At 41.8% G+C, this 12383-nt stretch overlaps 2 long non-coding RNA genes across 3 annotated transcripts; one reads left to right on the plus strand and one right to left on the minus strand.

The window, feature by feature from the left end:
• The first annotated feature begins 963 nt into the window (after positions 1-963).
• On the plus strand, positions 964-6150 carry LOC124704347. The gene is made up of 3 exons (XR_007003538.1): positions 964-1338; positions 3040-3150; positions 5222-6150. It is a non-coding gene; the product is annotated as an uncharacterized LOC124704347 (long non-coding RNA).
• On the minus strand, positions 2070-5869 carry LOC124704346. Of its 2 annotated transcripts, XR_007003537.1 has the most exons (5): positions 5341-5869; positions 5064-5108; positions 4837-4958; positions 3082-4338; positions 2070-2397 (listed from the first exon to the last, which is right to left on the minus strand). It is a non-coding gene; the product is annotated as an uncharacterized LOC124704346 (long non-coding RNA). The 2 variants fall into 2 exon arrangements; XR_007003536.1 differs by having other exon boundaries at positions 5064-5869.
• Positions 6151-12383: the final 6233 nt, after the last annotated feature.

Below are 12383 nucleotides of genomic sequence, written 5' to 3' on the forward strand. Positions count from 1 at the left end.
TGCAAATCTACAGAAGACAAATTACAGCCGATGCATGCAGACTACCAACAAAGCTGCTACTACCAAAGACGGTTGAGGACTTGAGGTTCTAGGCTTCAGTATCGACCAAGTCGGCGACGGCATCCATACGCGCGAGTACGCGTTCGTCGGCAAGCAGGTCGGGCGTAAACAGGTTCTTCCAGCCGGTGCACCAAGGCGACGGCCTCCTTGGAAGACGGCTTCAAATCCATAGAGAGGCGGTAGCAACTATGAACACCTAAGGTAGCAATGCCAGCCTCCGCCGGTAGCAAACCTGATCGCCCAAGGTAGCAGCATCAACTGTTGCGCCCATCACCGGAGCCCGGCCGTCGAACGCCATGCCCCTAGCTGCACCGCCATACCCGCAGGCGGCGAACGCACGAGGGAGGCGGCGGCGCGTGTGGGGGGGGGGGGGGCACGCGGCCGGAGCTCATGCGAGAGGCTCCCTGGCCGGCCTCCTTCGCTCGGCGGCGCGGCAGCACGGAGCCATGGCGTGCTGGACGGCGGCGGGGAGCCATGGCGTGCTGGCCAGCGGCGGGGAGCCATGGCCGCGCTGGATGGTGGCGCAGATGGTAGCGGGAAGGCACGATGGCCATCGGCGGGGATTGCGCGATGGCCGTCGGTGGGGAGGGCGCACTGGCAGTCGGCGAGGAGGGAGTTGTGCAGTGTCGCCGGTCATGGGAGCATGCGGCGACGCATCGAGCAGGCTGTGGTGAGGAACGAGGGAGTAGAGATAAGCCAGCTATCGTCCACACGTTTTTCTCGTCAAGTTGCGGTGGAGGTTGGTTCCCGTGGGACCGCTAGAGGAGAGGACGTGGGAGTCTTTTTATCCGCACGATGCGATTGATCGAATGACGCGCGATCAGGAGGTTGCTAGCGCCTCATCCCCCGGGGGAATCAGATCATTTTCCTTTTCTCTTCTCTATCGAGCCTTGCAGTAAATCATGCCCAATTTGATGCCGTCCTCCCCAAATTGGTGCAGCTGGCTGCTCATCGGCGCTCTCCCCGACCCGCTCTGCCGGCATCCTGCAGCTGTGTTTCCTCCTTGCGGCCCGTTGCGACGTTGCGTCAAACCTAACATGAGCACGGCTCTGATTCCGTCAGCGATTGGCTTCCTACAGCCTTCGCTCCAAGGAAGGCGGTCACGCAACCAGCGAGGTCGCGGAGCGCCAGATGTTGATCCACCACAGTTGATCATCCCGTCGCTGCTCGGCGGAAGTTTGGCGTAGAGTGGGCATGGCCACGACTGTCCCCTCAGTCTCGAGCTGGGATTGACGCAGAAGTACCCGTCACATGGAGTGAGGAAGAGAAGATTTGTTGGTACGTATCCCGTCCTGCACCTTTGCCTTCTCCATTATGTACTTGATCTAGTTTTGTTGTTGGTCAAATGTGTTGATCTGGAATTCTCTTTACTTGCAATTTCTGGATGTTAAGCTGTAGGTGCCACTTGTTTGTAGCGATCAACTTATTGTATGATTTGGTTGCTTCTAAGTACTCTACTTGAAAAATTAAATAAGCTACTTGATTTCTGAAATTTCTTTCTTATAAGTTATAACTATCTGAAAACATAACATGGCATGTTAAGCCTCTGAAACTTTAATATGAATGAACAGGCAGCACTACGAAGTTTTCAGTTGGAAGGTGGATACGGGTTTTTTTTTCTCAAAATAAAAGTTGAATATGTTCCAAAATGTTGCATGCTAATTATCATATTTCTCTCATAAACTAATATCCAAGATGTTGCATTCTGAATTATATGCATGCAGATGTAGAGTTCCAGTTTTGTAAATATGTACATACTCAGTAATTCATGTTAATTACATACTGTCTCTATGCTAGATCAACTTACTTTTCCTAGCTGTTTTTGAACTTTGTGGATGTTACTAACATCAACTTAGAAATGTTTGAAACTATATTATTTTGCGAAGCATAGTCAACCATATCCATTTCTGTAATTTACTTTCCAAACAACTAAGTTTTCTTAGTGTATTCTAAATTGTTAGGTTAGAAGAAAAACTGGATTATGTTTAACCTACGAAGAAACCTATGAAGGTCGGTGTGTAAACATATTTGATAGTTTATTTTTTAGAGAAAAGGGGCTGCCCCTGATTCCATCGACATACAACAAAAATAGTTCTTATACATCATCCGGTAAACATTTCAAAGAGAACAACTCAAAAGCTAATCTAGAGGAGGGGAACACTCCAACATATCCAAAGCTTGCATAGGTCATATCTAGGCAATCCGCAACTACCCGCCCCCCTTATTTTTTCCAGCAGCAGCGCGTTCCTGTGAGCATCCTTGCAAAGCACTGGCCTTCCTCTGATGGTTGCCACCACCTTGTTTGAGATCATGTCCATGCTTATCCAGCTTCTTTCCCTTAAAGCAAAATTCTTTTCTCAACGACCAAATATGCCGAACCAAAACAAAACTGACAGTGTCAGGTACAAAAATTTATCATAATAAATTTGTTAGTTTTGTGACCGTACTCTAGTTCTATAAGCATACTCTATAAATTGTTGATATATCTTAACTATTTTCTTTTATGGATTCAAGGTAATTGTGTCAAATACCTTGAGGTGTGCATTTTTTTGTCCAACCAGGCAAATATGGTTCTGTGTTTCCTTTTTAAGGTTGTTTAAGGGAAAGTAGCAAAAATATTTATAGCCTCTATATTGATTAGCAAGTTAGTCTAAAAATGTAATCAGCATGTATGCTAACTATTTATTTTTGTAAGCATAGCTTCTTTTGTAGCAAGAAAGAATGAACACTTATCGCAGTTGATCAATACCATGGCATAGAAATCTATTGCGTCGAATCTGATAATACAATATTTCTTTTCTTAGCTTTTGTGTGGAATGTATTTTTAGCCAAGTACTCATGAGTTTTTGTCTGGATTTTGTATGCAAAACATGTAAGCTCCATTGTGGCAAGAAATATAACATAGATATTCATGCCTAACCAAAATTATGTACTTCTCTGTCAAGCTCTTTTTATGAACATTTGCAATTTTGACAGCAGAGGTTGTTAACTCATGTTGAAAAAACGGAAGAGAATCAGTACCATCACAGGGACTCGGCGGGCCATGTTGCCAAAGACTACACGCCTCCAAGTATACGCCCCCTAAAGAAGGTAACTGGAAAAGCTGAACCTTCACTCCCTAAGCTGGGATTTGTTTCACCTTATAAGCATAGACCGTAAGCATATCTTTGGTAGCCTGACAAATAAATAAAAATTAGAAAAGCAAAGGAAGAGCTGATTCCATACAGACCATAGCCATTGCAGAGTAAGCTGATTGAAACGATTAGAAGCAGTGCAACGGCGTGATGCGCGTGTGGGCATGCCGTAGTTTATGATCAATCTCATATATGTATTCACTAAACTACATACATGACCATGGTGCGTATCTGAGAAATTTTGGAAATATTAAGAAGAAATGGGAGCACAATGTAGTACAAAGGGTTATTTAGTGCATGATCCAGGCCAAAGGTAAATTAGAACTTGCAAGGTGTTACTTTGCTAATTAAGCATACATTTGTTAAGTTGGATGCCACTGTACCCTAAATTATTATCAATTAGGAGACAATAAGGAACACACTTAGTAATAGTAAGCATGCTAGATCTGGTAACATGTCAACTATTCTGGAAGCAGAACCTAAGGTATGGCTTCTGTTATCAAAACCAAGCGCCAATGGTGTTTACTATCAGTGATACCCACCTGTACTGAATAAGAAAAACGTCCAGACAAATTGAGGACAAACTCCATGGTAATTAAAATCAAAGATGGTAATGAGAACAATGAATTTTACCTCGGACATGCTGTAAGCTAATTAAATTAAGTTAGATCATTCTATGAATGCTTCAGTGTTGTGTAATATTTCTAATTTCCTATGCTGCCTGCAAAAGTACGAATTCCAGCATGAAATGTAAAAATATATCAGGCCAGGTTATGCAATAGCTTAACAGAGAGGGGTCGATCATCCTAATTCAGGAATAATAATATTTGGAGTATTGGACCTACAAAAATATAGAGCAAAACAGCAGTAAGCATAACATAGTTTCAGTTTGCATGGTTCATATCTCAGATTTCATGTTTTCATATCTGGAAATGCACTAATAGAGAATCAGTAAAAAAAATAGAAGAAAATCTAAAGAGGAAACATTGAGTTAACAATGAAGTGGCCAAAATTAAAAGAACCAGAAAAGATAACAGTACCATACTAATTGATAGACCTCTCTGAATAAGATGCAATGATTGGTTGATCACATCAGATGGAAACCTACCTCAAAAACGCAGGAACACACTGGCCCCTGTCCACACTTTAAAGGTGAAAATGTGTATCAGTCACTGAAAGACAGATGGCTAGGTTTATGGCTAACATGGAAAATTAAGTTTGGATAACATAATATTGGTAAAAAAAATATACCAAATGGCATATTAGGATATGCAGAGGTCGATTTTGAGAGAAAAAAAAGTAAGTACCTAGTAAGCTAGATTATAACTAAAGTTCGTCTCTTCACTACACCAATACTGTTATTAGGTACATATGATCCAACCACAATAATGCACTAACACCATTTTATTTTCAGCACAGTTGTGAGATTATTTTAGATAAAGGGAAAGCATACGTTTTATTCAGATTTGCATAAAAATATAGGTCAGTGATACTCCCTTAGAGGTAGCATGTGTGTTGATTGCTACATAAGTAGCCGTTTCTTAAATTTGACTGCACAAACTGAAGGAAGAATAAAAAATCCAATAAATATGATGCATAGCTCTAGAAATCGATCCTGGCCCTCATCGAAACTCGGAAGTACCTCTTTCTGAATTCTGGCCTGTCCTCCGGAGCGATCTACTGGACCAACAACCTGGAAATCTGGCCTCTCCCACGGCACCAGCAGGGATGCCCTGGTGGATCATGTTGGTCTGCCCCATCCATCTTCAGAATTACAAAATCAAATGTAAGTGCTTGCCTCAAAGACGCACAACAATGAAACAAACCAAATCATCATGTGGTACTGATCACACCAAACTTTGTAGTTACCTGAGAACTGGAAAGTCACACATCCATGAAGGCAACTTTTAGAACCTGCAGAAGCAACAATGTAAAAAACAAACGCCGCATCAATTTTGCATTATAGTTGGACTTTAAATGATGCATAAAAAGAAGAGACGGATGGTTATTGTAATCTATTTTTGCAGGGCCCTGTGCTTCAATTGAGAGCAGGCTATCTGGAGGGAGGATAAAAAGCTAGCAACCGAGCCAGGTTGCTAGCCATCACGCTGGGGCAGCAGGCATCCCAACCAATGGCGAGCCTTACCTCCGCAGCCCCTATCCCCAAATCCTCCCGGCATGACGGAGACGCCGGGATGTGGCGACTCAGCACGGGAAATTGCTGAAGAGCGGCAAGGAAGGCTCCCTGGAGAGGCATGATGCCGCTGAAAACCATGGATGACGGTAGGGGCGACATGAGAGGGGGTGGACGCCGGCTAGAGGAGCAGAGGCGACCACTGGACCTTGCTCGGCGTGCCGCCCACCACTCGTGCTCGCCGGAGCCAGACACCGGGACGGAGCTTTACCTCGCCGAACACGCCGACACACTGCGGGAACCATGCCGGCGAGGCACAACCACCACTCCAATCTGGCTGCCTCGAATCATGCGGAAGCAACATGAGGCGTCGGTATCTGGGGACGGCCGACGACGTGGGGAACCACACCTGTGGTAGGAGGGCAACGGCGGCGATTGCCCATGAGAAGGGGAGGATGATGGCGGCTGCAATAGATGTGACATCCGAAGAGAGAAGAAGGGAGAGGTTGGGGCAAAGTGGAGATCGTGGCACCGCTTTGACCAAAACTGGCAAGGTACGTGGCAACACAAGGCGATCAAACTGGCCTGTTAGATCTACAGCCGGTAACCGGTTGTCCATCTATCAAAAAAAATTATAACCGGTCAAGTAAATTAATTGGGCCATGGAATAGGAGAGTACGTGTCCAGCAACGGCTCAAGGAAGGAAGAGATAATTTGTCCATCTACAGTGCCCTGATCATGCCCCGATCAACCAGGAAACGCTAAATCGTTTAACTTTTATATAGTGTATGTATTGCAAGCATTATAAGACTCTACACTGTCTCCTTGTTGTTCAAACACCTTAACCAGAAAATATCTAGACTTTAGAGAGACCAATCATGCAAACCAAATTTCAACAAGCTCTATGGTAGTTCTTCATTAATGGGTACAAAGTACATGATGCAAGAGCTTAAACATGATCTATTTGAGCACAACAATTGCCAAGTATCAAATTATTCAAGACATTATATCAATTACCACGTGAAACATTTTCTGTTTCCAACCAAATAACGATGAACGAAGCAGTTTCAACCTTCGCCATGAACATTAAAAGTAAAGCTAAGAACACCAGTGTTCATATGAACGAGCGGAGCGTGTCTCTCTCCCACACAAGGAATGCTAGTCTCTCTCCCACACAAGGAATGCTAGGATCCGATTTTATTCAAACAAAAACAAAAATAAAAACATACAGACGCTCCGAGTAAAGCACATAAGATGTGACGGAATAAAAATATAGTTTCACTAGAGGTGACCTGATAAGTTGTCGATGAAGAAGGGATGCCTTGTGCATCCCCAAGCTTAGATGCTTGAGTCTTCTTGAAATATGCAGGGATGAACCACGGGGGCATCCCCAAGCTTAGACTTTTCACTCTTCTTGATCATATTGTATCATCCTCCTCTCTTGACCCTTGAAAACTTCCTCCACACCAAACTCAAAACAAACTCATTAGAGGGTTAGTGCATAATCGAAAATTCACATATTCAGAGGTGACATAATCATTCTTAACACTTCTGGACATTGCACAAGGCTACTGAAAGTTAATGGAATAAAGAAATCCATCAACATAGCAAAACAGGCGATGCGAAATAAAAGGCAGAATCTGTCAAAACAGAACAGTCCGTAAAGACGGATTTTTCAGGGGCACTTAACTTGCTCAGATGAAAAAGCTCAAATTGAATGGAAGTTGTGTACATATCTGAGGATCACGCACGTAAATTGGCAGATTTTTCTGGGTTACCTACAGACGGGGCTGCTAAATTTCGTGACAGCAAGAAATCTGTTTCTGCGCAGTAATCCAATTCTAGTATCAACCTTACTATCAAAGACTTTACTTGGCACAATAATGCAATAAAATAAAGATAAAGAGAGGTTTCTACATTAGTAACAACATCCAAGACTCAAATATAAAATAAAAGTGCAGAAGTAAAAAATAATGGGTTGTCTCCCATAAGCGTTTTTCTTTAACGCCTTTCAGCTAGGCGCATAAAGTGTGAATCAAGTATTATCGAAAGATGAAGCATTAACATTGTAATTTGTTCTAATAATAGAATCATAAGGTAACTTCATTCTCTTTCTAGGGAAGTGTTCCATACCTTCCTTGAGAGGAAATTGATATTTAATATTCCCTTCCTTCATATCAATAATAGCACCAACCGTTCGAAGAAAAGGTCTTCCCAAAATAATGGGACAAGATGCATTGCATTCAATATCCAAGACAACAAAATCAACGGGGACAAGGTTATTGTTAACCATAATGTGAATATTATCAATCCTCCCCAAAGGTTTCTTCATAGAATTATCAGCAAGATTAACATCCAAATAACAATTTTTCAATGGTGGCAAGTCAAGCATATCATAGATTTTCTTAGGCATAATAGAAATACTTGCACCAAGATCACATAAAGCATTACAATCAAAATCATTGACCTTCATCTTAATGATGGGCTCCCAACCATCTTCTAACTTCCTAGGAATAGAAGTTTCAAGTTTTAGTTTCTCTTCTCTAGCTTTTATGAGAGCATTTGTAATATGTTTTGTAAAGGCCAAAGTTATAGCACTAGCATTAGGACTTCTAGCAAGTTTTTGTAGAACTTAATAACTTCAGAGATATGACAATCATCAAAATCAAAACCATTATGATATAAAGCAATGGGATCATTGTCCCCAATATTTTGAAAAGTTTCAGCAGTTTTATCACAAATAGTTTCAGCACTTTTAGCAGTTTCAGGCAGTTTTGCACGCTTTGCACTAGGAGTAGAAACATTGCCAACATCAATTACTTTACCATTGATAGTGGGAGGTTTAGAAACATGTGAAGCATCAACATTACTAGTGGTGGTAATAGTCCAAACTTTAGCTACATTATTCTCTTTAGCTAGTTTTTCTTCTCTTTCCCACCTAGCATGCAATTCAGCCATCAATCTAATATTCTCATTAATTCGAACTTGGATAGCGTTTGCTGTAGCAAATGACTTAATATCTTTATCTTCATAAGGCATAACTTTCAATTTTAAAAGATCAACATCAGCAGCAAGACTATCAACCTTAGAAGCAAGAACATCAATTTTACCAAGCTTTTCTTCAACGCATTTGTTAAAAGCAGCTTGTGTACTAATAAATTCTTTAAGCATGGCTTCAAGACCAGGGGTACACTCCTATTATTGTTGTAAGAATTACCATAACCATTACCATTATTAGAAGGATATGGCCTATAGTTGTTACCAGAATTATTCCTATAAGCATTGTTGTTGAAATTACTATTTTTAATGAAGTTCACATCAACATGTTCTTCTTGAGCAACCAATGAAGTTAGAGGAACATTATTAGGATCAACATTAGATCTACCATTAACAAGCATAGACATAATAACATCAATCTTATCATTCAAGGAGGAGGTTTCTTCAACGGAATTTACCTTCTTACCTTGTGGAGTCCTTTCAGTGTGTCATTCAGAGTAATTGACCATCATATCATCAAGAAGCTTTGTTGCGGCGCCTAAGGTGATGGACATAAAAGTACCTCCAGCAGCTGAATCCAATAGGTTCCGCGAAGAAAAATTCAATCCTGCATAAAAGGTTTGGATGATCATCCAAGTAGTTAGTCCATGGGTAGGGCCATTCTTCACCAAATATTTCATTCTTTCCCATGCTTGGGCAACATGCTCATTATCCAATTGCTTAAATTCATTACGCTACTTCTCAAAGATATAATTTTAGCAGGAGGATAATATCTACCAATGAAAGCATCCTTACATTTAGTCCATGAATCAATACTATTCTTAGGCAAAGATAGCAACCAATCTTTAGCACTTCCTCTTAAGGAGAAAGGAAACAATTTTAATTTTATAATGTCACCATCTACATCCTTATACTTTTGCATTTCACAAAGTTCAACAAAATTATTAAGATGGGCAGCAACATCATCGTAACTAACACCGTAAAATTGCTCTCTCATAACAAGATTTAGTAAAGCAGGTTTAATTTCATAAAATTCTCGCCGTAGTAGCGAGTGGAGCAATAGGTGTGCATAGGAAATCATTATTATTTGTGCTAGTGAAATCACACAACTTAGTATTCTCAGGAGTACCCATTTTAGCAGTAGTAAATAAAGCAAACTAAATAAAGTAAATGCAAGTAACTAATTTTTTTGTGTTTTTGATATAGAGAATGCAAACAAGACAGTAAGTAAAGTAAAGCTAGTAACTAATTTTTTTTTTGTATTTTTGATATAGAGAGCAAACAAAGCAGCAAATAAAATAAAGTAAAGCAAGACAAAAACAAAGTAAAAAGATTGGATGTGGGAGACTCCCCTTGCAGCGTGTCTTGATCTCCCCGGCAACGGCGCCAGAAAATAGCTTGCTGGCGTGTAGTTGACACACGTCTGTTGGGAACCCCAAGAGGAAGGTGTGATGCGTACGAAGCAGCAAGTTTTCCTCGCATAGAAACCAAGGTTATCGAACCAAGTAGGGAGTCAAGGGCCACATGAAGGTTGTTGGTGACGGAGTGTAGTGCGGCGCAACACCAGGGATTCCGGCGCCAACGTGGAACCTGCACAACACAATCACAATACTTTGCCCCAACTTAACATTGAGGTTGTCAATCTCACCGGCTTGCTGTAAATAAAGGATTAAACGTATGGTGTGGAAAATGATGTTTGTTTGCGAAGAACAGTAGAGAACAGAGTTTGCAGTAGATTGTATTTCAGATGTAAAAGAATGGACCGGGGTCCACAGTTCACTAGTGGTGTCTCTCCAATAAGATAAATAGCATGTTGGGTGAACAAATTACAGCTTGGGCAATTGACAAATAGAGAAGGCATAATAATGCACATACATATCACGATGACTACTATGAGATTTAATCGAGGCATTACGACAAAGTACATAGACCGCTATCCAACATGCATCTATGCCTAAAAAGTCCACCTTCGAAGTTAGCATCCGCACCCCTTCCAAGTATTAAGTTGCAAACAACGGACAATTGCATTAAGTATGGTGCGTAATGTAATCAACACAAATATCCTTAGACAAAGCATTGATGTTTTATCCCTAGTGGCAACAAGACATCCACAACCTTAGAACTTTCTGTCACGGTCCCGGATTCAATGGAGGCATGAACCCACTATCGAGCATAAATACTCCCTCTTGGAGTTACAAGTATCAACTTGGCCAGAGCCTCTACTAGCAACGGAGAGCATGCAAGAACATAAACAACACATATATGATAGATCAATAATCAACTTGATATATTATTCCATATTCATCGGATCCCAACAAACACAACATGTAGCATTACAAATAGATGATCTTGATCATGATAGGCAGCTCACAAGATCTAACATGATAGCACAAGAGGAGAAGACAACCATCTAGCTACTGCTATGGACCCATATTCCAAAGATGAACTACTCACACATCAGTCCGGAGGCGATCATGGTGATGAAGAGTCCTCCGGGAGATGATTCCCCTCTCCGGCAGGGTGCCGGAGGCGATCTCCTGAATCCCCCGAGATGGGATTGGCGGCGACGGCGTCTCTGGAACTATTTCCGTATCGTGGCTCTCGGTAATAGGGTTTTCGCGACGGAGAGTTTAAGTAGGCGGAAGGGCAGCATCGGTGGAGGCACGAGGGCCCCACACCATAGGGCGGTGCGGGCCCCACCCTGGCCGCGCGACCCTGTGGTTTGGGCGCCTCGTCGCCCCACTTCGTATGCTCTTCGGTCTTCTGGAAGCTCCGTGGAAAAATAAGACCCTGGGCGTTGATTTCGTCCAATTCCGAGAATATTTCCTTTGTAGGATTTCTGAAACCAAAAACAGCAGAAAACAACAACTGGCTCTTCGGCATCTTGTCAATAGGTTAGTGCCGGAAAATGCATAATAATGATGTAAAGTGTGTATAAAACATGTGAGTATTGTCATAAAAGTAGCATGGAACATAATAAATTATGGATACGTTTGAGACGTATCACCCCTTCGCGACAAGTCGAGCTTTATAGACAGTAATATTATCATCAGCATCTGTTTTTCTCTTGAAGATCCATTTATTCTCGACAGCCTTGCGGCTATATATCAGGTAAGTCTACCAAAGTCCATACTTGGTTATCATACATGGATTCCTTTTCGGATTTCATGGCTTCTTTCCATTTGTTGGAATCTGGGGTCATCATTGCTTCTTCATACGTCGCAGGGTCTTCATCATTGTTATCCACAATCATGACATTTAGACAGGGATCATACCAATCAGGAGTGGTATGTTCCCTCTTCGATCTGCGAGGTTCGGTAGCTTCCTCGTTCGAAGTTTCATGATCATCATCATTTGCTTCCTCTCCTATCGGTGTAGTACTGGAACATTTTCCGGCACTGCGCTACTCTGACCTATGAGAGAAGGTTCAATAACCTCGTCGAGTTCTACTTTCCTTCCAGTCACTTCTTTAGTGAGAAACTCCTTCTCAAGAAAGGATCCGTTCTTGGCAATAAAGATTTTGCCTTCGGATTTGTGATAGAAAGTGTACCCAATTGTTTCTTTAGGGTATCCTATGAAGACGCATTTCTCTGTAGGATAACGTTGCATAGAAAACAAAAATTTTCCTACCGCGAACACGCAATCCAAGCCAAGATGCAATCTAGAAGACGGTAGCAACGAGGGATGATCAAGACTAACCCTTGAAGAGATTCCAAAGCCTATAAGAGTAGGCTCTTATTGCTGCGGTAGACGATCACTTGCCGCTTGCAAAAGCGCGTAGAAGATCTTGATCACGATCGGTTCCGGCGCCAAAAGACTTTTCATGAATAATTGCCAAAGACAAGCATCAATAGATCTGCATAAGAGTTAACTCATAAAGCAATAATTTAAAGTAAAGACGATGAGCAACACAATGGAAGATTAAGTTTCATGAGGGTTGCTTTCAACTTCCAACATGTATATCTCATGGATAATTGTCAACATAGGAAATAATACCAACAAGTGCAATATGCAAGTATGTAGGAATCAATGCACAATTCACACAAGTGTTTGCTTCT

Source organism: Lolium rigidum, chromosome 3 (assembly GCF_022539505.1).
Source record: "Lolium rigidum isolate FL_2022 chromosome 3, APGP_CSIRO_Lrig_0.1, whole genome shotgun sequence".
NCBI lineage: Eukaryota > Viridiplantae > Streptophyta > Magnoliopsida > Poales > Poaceae > Lolium > Lolium rigidum.